The sequence below is a fragment of the Piliocolobus tephrosceles genome, chromosome 5, assembly GCF_002776525.5.
Source record: "Piliocolobus tephrosceles isolate RC106 chromosome 5, ASM277652v3, whole genome shotgun sequence".
Taxonomy (NCBI): domain Eukaryota; kingdom Metazoa; phylum Chordata; class Mammalia; order Primates; family Cercopithecidae; genus Piliocolobus; species Piliocolobus tephrosceles.
The window spans coordinates 138943733-138952152 of NC_045438.1; the positions used below are offsets into that span (position 1 = coordinate 138943733).

Genomic DNA, 8420 nt, shown 5'->3' on the forward strand with positions numbered 1-8420 from the left:
GGTAATATGACAAAGCAAAGTTCTTTAACACCCCAAAAAGATCACACCAGTTCACCAGCAATGGACCCAAACCAAGAGGATATCTCTGAATTGCCAGAATAAGAATTCAGAAGGTCAATTATTAAGCTACTTAAGGAGGCACCACAGAAAGATGAAAACTACCAAAAAATTTTTTTAAAATATAGATTATAGATGAAAAATCTTCAGAGAAATAGACATCATAAGTAAAACACAAACACAACTTCTGGAAATGAAGGACACACTTAGAGAAATGCAAAATACACTGGCAAGTTTCACCAGTGGAATCAAACAACTAGAAGAAAGAACTTCAGAGCTGCAAGACAAGGCTTTCAAATTACTCTGATAAAAACAAAACAAAACAAAAGAATCAAAGGAACAAAGCCTCCAAGAAGTTTGGGATGATGTTAAATGACCAAACTTAAGAATAATTGGTGTTCCTGAGGAAGAAGAGAAATCCGAAAGTTTGAAAATTTTGTTTGAGGGAATAATTGAGGAAAACTTCCTTGGCTTTGCTAGGGATCTGGACATTCAAATACAAGAAGCTCAAAGAACACCTGGGAAATTCATCTCAAAAAGATCCTCACCTATGCACGTAGTCATCAGGTTATCTAGGGTCAAGATGAAGGAAAGAATCTTAAGAGTTGTGAGGCAAAAGCATCAAGTAACCTGTAAAGGAAAACCTATGAGATTAACAACAGATTTATCAGCAGAAACCCTACAAGCTAGAAGGGATTGGGGCCCAATCTTTAGACACCTTAAACAAAATAATTATCAGCCAACAAATTTGTATCCAGTAAAAGTAAGTTTTATAAATGAAGGAAAGATAAAGTATTTTTCAGACAAACAAATGCTGAGAGAACTTGCCACTGTCAAGCCAGCGCTACAAGAACTGCTAAAAGATGCCCTAAATCTTGAAACAAAACCTTGAAATACACCAAAATTTGACCTCCTTAAAGCGTAAATCTCACAGGGCCTATAAAACAATCATACTATGAAAAAAAAAGGTATTTAGGCAACAATTAGCACAATGAGTAGAATAGTACCTCACATCTCAATACTAACACTGAATGTAAATGGCCTAAATGCTCCACATGAAAGATACAGAATTGCAATATGGATAAGAATTCACCAACTAACTATCTGCTGTCTTCAAGAGACTCACCTAACACATAAGGACACATGTAAACTTAAGACAAAGTGATGGAAAAAGATGTTCCATGCAAATGGACACCAAAAGCAAACAGGAGTAGCTATTCTTATATCAGACAAAAGAGATTTTAAAGCAACAACAGTTAAAAAAAAAACAAATCGGGGCATTATATTATAACAAAAGGACTAGTCTGACAGGAAGGCATCACAATCCTAAATATATATGCACCTAATACTTGAGCTCCCAAATTTATAAAACAATTACTCCTAGACTTAAGAAATGAAATAGGGCCGGGCGCGGTGGCTCAAGCCTGTAATCCCAGCACTTTGGGAGGCCGAGACGGGTGGATCACGAGGTCAGGAGATCAAGACCATCCTGGCTAACACAGTGAAACCCCGTCTCTACTAAAAAATACAAAAATCTAGCCGGGAGAGGTGGCGGGCGCCTGTAGTCCCAGCTACTCTGGAGGCTGAGGCAGGAGAATGGCGTAAACCCGGGAGGCGGAGCTTGCAGTGAGCTGAGATCCGGCCACTGCACTCCAGCTCAGGCAACAGAGCGAGACTCCGTCTCAAAAAAAAAAAAAAAAAAAGAAATGAAATAGATGGCAACACAACAATAGTGGGGGACATTAATACTCTGCTGACAGCACTAGACAGGTCATCAAGATAGAAAGTCTGCAAAGAAATAATGGACTTAAACTATGTCCTTGAACAAATGGATTTAACAGATATTTATAGAACATTCCACCCAACAACTGCAGAATATACATTCTATCCATTAGCACATGGAACACTCTCCAAGACAGATCATATGATAGGCCACAAAACAAGTCTCAACAAATTTGAGAACACTGAAATTTTGTCAGATACTCTCTCAGACCACAGTGGAATAAAATTGGAAGTCAACTCCAAAAGGAGTCCTCAAAACCATGTACATACAGGAAACTAAATAACCTGCTCCTGAATGATAATTGGGTCAACAATACAACCAAAATGAAAATAGAAAAATTTCTTGAACTGGCCGGTGCAGTGGCTCACGCCTGTAATCCGAGCACTTTGGGAGGCCAAGGCGGGTGGATCACCTGAGGTCAGGAGTTTGAGACCAGCTAGACTGATATGGTGAAACACTATCTCTACTAAAAATACAAAAATTAGCTGGGCATGGTGGCAGGTACCTGTAGTCCCAGCTACTCAGGAGGCTGAGACAGGAGAATCGCTTTGCTTGAACCCAGGAGGCAGAGGTTGCAGTGAGTGGAGACCCCGCCACTGTACTCTAGCCTGTGTGACAAAGCGAGACTCGTTTCAAGAGAAAAAAATAAAAAAAGAAAATATTCCTCGAACTGAACGATAATAGTGACAGCAACTATTAAAATCTCTGGGATACAGAAAAGACGGTGCTAAGAGGAAAGTTCATAGCATTAAATGTCTACATCGAAATGTCTGGAAGAGTACAAATAGACAATCTAGGGTCACACCTCCAGGAAATAGAGAAAGAAAAACAAAACAAACCCAAGTAAGAGAAAAAAATTAGCAAGATCAGAGCAAAACTAAATAAAATTGAAACAAAAAATTACAAAAGATAAATGAAGTGTAAGCTGGTTGTTTGAAAAGATAAATCTAATTGATAGACAATTAACTAGATTAACCAAGAAAAGAATAGAGAACATCCATATAAGCTCAATTATAAACAAAACGGGACATATTACAACCAGTACCACAGAAATACAAAGGTCATTCAAGGCTACTATGAACACCTTTATGCACATAAACTAGAAAACCTCGAGAACATGGATAAATTCCTGGAAATATGCAGCCCTCCTAGATTAAACCAGGAAGAAATGGAAACCTTGAACACACCAATAACAAGCAATGAGATTAAAATGGCAATTTAAAAAGTTACCCACAAAAAAATACTCCAGGACCAAACAGATTCACAGCTGAATTCTATCAGATATTCAAAGAAATGGTACCAATCCCATTGACTCTATTCCAAAAGGTAGAGAAGAGGGGAATCCTCTCTAAATTATTCCATGAAGCCAGTATCACCCTAATACCAAAACCAAGAAAAGACATAAAAAAACAAAACTACAGACCAATATCCCTAATGAACATAGATGCAAAAATCCTCAAAAAATACTAGCTAACAGAATCCAACAGCATATCAAAATGATAATCCACCATGATCAAGTGGGTTTCCTACCAGAGATGCAGGGATGGTTTAACATATGCAAGTCAATAAATGTAATATATCACATAAACTGTATTAAAAACAAAAACCACATGATCATCTCAATAGATGCAGAAAAACCATTTCACAAATACCAGCATCCCTTTATGATTAAACCTCTTAGCAAAATCAGCATGGAAGGGACATACCTTAAGGAAATAAAAGACAGCTATTACAAACCCACAGCCAACATTATACTGAAGGGAGAAAAGTTGAAACCATTACCACTGAGAACTGGGACAAGTCAAGGATTCCCACTTTCACCACTTCTATTCAACATAGTGCTGGAAGTCCTAACCGGAGCAATCAGACAAGAGAAAGAAATAAAGGGCATCTAAATTAGTAATGAGGAAGTCAAACTGTTATTATTTGCTGATGGCATGATTATATACCTAGAAAATTTTAAGGACTCATCCAAAAAGCTCCTAAACGGGTGAATGAATTCAGCACAGTTTTAGGAAACAAAATTAATACACACAGATCAGTAGCTCTGCTCTACACCAACCGCGACCAAGCTGAGAATCAAATCAAGAGCTCAACCCCTTTTAAAATAGCTGCAAAACAAAAAAGGAAATACTTAGAAATATACCTAACCAAGGAGGTGGAAGACGTCTACAAGGAAAACTGCAAAACACTGCTGAAAGTAATCACACATGACACAGGCAAATGGAAACACATCCCACACTCACGGATGGGTAGAATCAATATTGTGAAAATGGGACTGAGCAGGAACCCGCATCCAGGAAAAGATCCCTTTGCTCCTCCCTCAGAATGAATGGAGACTAGAAAACAGATGTTTATGCCCAAGAAAAGCAGGATTTTGTTCAGCACTTCTCCCAGATCATTAGGGTGCTGACTGAGGATGAGATGGGGCAGCCAGAGACAGGAGATGCTATTGCCCGGCTCAAGGAGATCCTGGAGCATAATGCCATTGGAGGCAAGTGTCACAGGGGTTTGACTGTGCTAGCCTTCCAGAAGCTGGTGGAGCCAAGGAAACAGAATAATGAGAGTGTCCAGTGGGCCCTGACTGTGGGCTACCATGTGGAACTGCTGCAAGCTTTCTTCCTGGTGGCAGATGACATCATGGATTCATCCCTCACCCTCCAGGGGCAGATCTGCTGGTATCAGAAGCCGGACATGGGGTAGGATGCCATCAATGATGCTATCCTTATGGGAGCATGTATCTACCACCTGCTGAAGCTCTATTTCCGGGAGCAGCCCTATTACCTGAACCTGATTGAGCTCTTCCTGCAGAGTTCCTATCAGACTGAGATTGGACAGACCCTGGACCTCATCACAGCCCCACAGGGCAATGTGGATCTTGGCAGGTTCACCGAAAGGAAGTACAAATCTATTGAAAAGTACAAGATAGCTTTCTACTCCTTCTACCTTCCTGTAGCTACAGTCATGTACATGGCGAGAACTGATGGTGAGAAGGAGCACGCCAATGCCAAGAAGATCCTGCTGGAGATGGGAGAGTTCTTTCAGATTCAGGATGATTACCTTGACCTCTTTGGGGACCCCAGTGTGACCCACAAATTTGGCACTGACATCCAGGACAACAAATCCTGCTGGCTAGTGGTTCAGTGTCTGCAATGGGCCACTCCAAAACAGTACGAGATCCTGAAGGAAAATTACCGGCAGAAGGAGGTCGAGAAGGCGGCCCGAGTGAAGGCACTGTATGAGGAGCTGGATCTGCCGGCCGTGTTCTTGCAGTACGAGGAAGATAGTCACAGCCACTTTATGGGTCTCACTGAACAGTACGCAGTGCCCCTGCCCACAGCCATCTTTCTGGGCTTGCACGCAAAATCTACAAGTGGAAAAAGTGACCTAGAGACTGCAAGGGCAGGGAGAGGAGGCTCTCGAAGAATAAATTATTGTATAACCAAAATATATGTATAGATACATATATTGTGAAAACGACAATACTGCCCAAAGCAAACTACAAATTCAATGCAAGTCCCATCAAAAATACCACCATCTTTCTTCAAAGAACTAGAAAAAATAATCCTAAAATTAATATGGAACAAGAAAAGACCCTGCATAGCCAAAGTAAGACTAACCAAAAAGAACAAAACTGGAGGCATTACATTACCCCACTTCAAAATATAGTATAAGGCCACAGTCACCAAAACAGCATGGTACTGGTATGAAAATAGGCACATAGACCAATGGAACAGAATAGAGAACCCAGAAATAAAGCCAAGTATCTAATGGTCAACTGATTTCCGACAAAGCAAACAAAAACATAAACTGGGGAAAGGACACCCTATTCAACAAATGGTGCTGGGTTAATTGGCAGGCCACATATAGAGGAATGAAAGTGGATCCTCATCTCCCACCCTATATAAAAATCAACTCAAGGTGAATCAAAGACTTAAATCTAAGACATGAAACCATAAAAATTTTGAAAGACCACATTTAAAAAACCCTTCTAGATATTGGCTTAGGCAAAGACTTCATGACCAAGTACCCAAAAGCAAATGCAACAAAAACAAAGATAAATAGATGGGACTTACTTAGACTAAAAGCCTCTGTATAGCAAACAAACAATCAGCAGAGTAAACAGACAACCCACAGAGTGAAAGAAAATCTTCAGTCTACACTTCCGACAAAGGACTAATACCCAGAATCTACAAAGAATTCAAACAAATCGGAAAGAACAAAACAAACAATTCCTTCAAAAAATACACTAAGGACATGAATAGAAAATTCTCAAAAGAAATATACAAATGGCCAACAAACACTAATGCCCAGCATCACTAATGATCAGGGAAATGCAAATCAAAACTGCAATGCAATAACACCTGACTCCTGCAAGAATGACCATAATCAAAATAACAAAAAACAATAGATGTTGGCATGGATGTGGTAAAAAGGAACACTTTTACATGGCTGGTGGGAATGTAAACTAGTACAACAACTATGGAAAACAGTATGGAGATTCCTTAAATAACAAAAAGTAGATCTACTGTTTGATCCATCAATCCCACTATTGGGTATCTACCCAGAGGAAAAGACATCCTTATACGAAGAAGATACCTGCATACGCATGTTAACAGCACAATTCGCAATTGCAAAAATATGGAATCAGTCCAAAAGCCCATCAATCGATGAATACATAAAGAAAATGATATATACACACACACACACACACACATATATATGGGGTATGTGTGTGTGTGTATATATATATAAACACACCATACAATACTACCCAGCCATAAAAAGGAATGCAATAATAGCATTTGCAGGAAACTGGATGGAAATGGAGACCATTATTCTGAGTAAAGTAACTCAGGAATGGAAAACCAAACATGGTATGTCCTCACTCATTAAGTGGGAGCTAAGCTATGAGAACGCAAAGGTGTAAGAATGATAAAATGGACTTAAGAGGGGTAGGGAGGTGAAAAATAAAAGACTACACATTGGGTACATTGTATGCTGCTCAAGTGATGGGTGCACCAAAATCTCAGAAATCAGCACTAAAGAACTTATTCGTGTAACCAAACACCACCTGTTCCCTCAAAAACCTATTGAAATAAAAAGAAAAATTAAAAACAAAGCAACCCCACCTCCCAAAATAAGAAATAAGGAAGACCTAAATAAGTGGGGAGAAATACTATGTTCAAAGATTGGAATATTCAGTATTGTAGATTAAATGCAATTCCAATCAAGTTCCTGGCAGGCCTGAACCTCAAAGTTTAAAAATTAAAAATAAATTCTGGCAGGCTTTTTTAAAAAAGAACTTAACAAGCTGATTTTTCAATTTATATGGAAATATGAAGGACTTTGAATAGCCATCATAATTTTTTACAAAGAAGAAACTTGGAAAATACGCACTACCTGATTACAAGACTTACTATAAAGCTCCAGGAATCAAAGCAGCGTTATTGGCATAAGGATAGCCATGAATTAGTGGAATAGAATAAAGAGTTCATGAATAAAGCCACACATGTATGTCTCTAAAAAATGCTTCAAGGGGAAAGGATAGTGTTTTCAACAAATGGTGTTGGGAAAAAATGACAAGAAAAAGAAGGAACACTGTATCCAAAAACTCACTTGAAAGGAATCGCAGATACAAACATAAGAGCTAAAGTTGCTAGCCTTCTAAAACACCGCTACCCAATAGGCTATAATCTGAGTCACAAATGTGAGCCACATCGGTAATCTTTACTTTTCTAGTAGCTGCATTTTTAAAAGTAAAAAGTAATCAGTGAAATTAATTTTAACAATATGTTTTATTTAACCCAATACATCCAAAATATAATTTTAGCGTGGAATCAATATAAAAGATTATTGGTGTATTTAACATTTTTTCTCATACTTAGTCTTTCTTGAAATTATTCTTTTGAGCCTCCAAGGCTTAGAAATTCCTTACAACCTGCCATGTCAAGATTTTCCTCCAGTTCGCCGAGGATTCTGGAATTTGCAGATGACATCAGTACCATTTACATTTCCAACTCTGGGTCCAGGAAAGAAAGAGTACAGAGACACAGTCCGGACTGGGACGCACCTTAGACCCCTGATGCTCCTGACAAACTCAGGGTTTAATGACGCGCCAGGCACAGGTGGGAAGCAGACAGGAGATACACAAATCCAGACCTCTGCAACCCGCCTCAGGAAGTCCTTCTGAAACCTACCCAGCCCCATTCCTGCCGCAGCCTGGGTGCTTTCGCCGGCGGAGCTCCACGTCTGCAGAGGGTGATTCTAGAACACCCTTCCTCCCAATAACTCAGGGCTCCCTCCTTCATCTGCTTCAGGACTCAGCTCGCAGGGCGCCTCTGGGGAAATCTCACACCAATGATAACAACTTAAAATTGCCCCGGCTCCCTTCATCTTCTGTGCCTTGCTTTTCTCTTAATCATCCTTTACTTTCGGACACCCCTATAGTTGACTTCGGTGGTTTTTTATTGGCTGTATCTTCCAACTGAAAGTAAATTCCTTGAGGTCCATGATTTTTTCTGTTTGGATCTGACCCAAGCGCCTAGAATAGCGCCTGACGAAGAGTAGATGCTCAACA

The 8420-nt window shown here is 39.6% G+C and overlaps 1 pseudogene; it reads left to right on the forward strand.

Moving 5' to 3' along the window:
* Positions 1-4150: 4150 nt before the first annotated feature.
* LOC111527832 lies at positions 4151-5226 on the forward strand (annotated as a pseudogene).
* The last annotated feature ends 3194 nt before the right edge of the window (positions 5227-8420 follow it).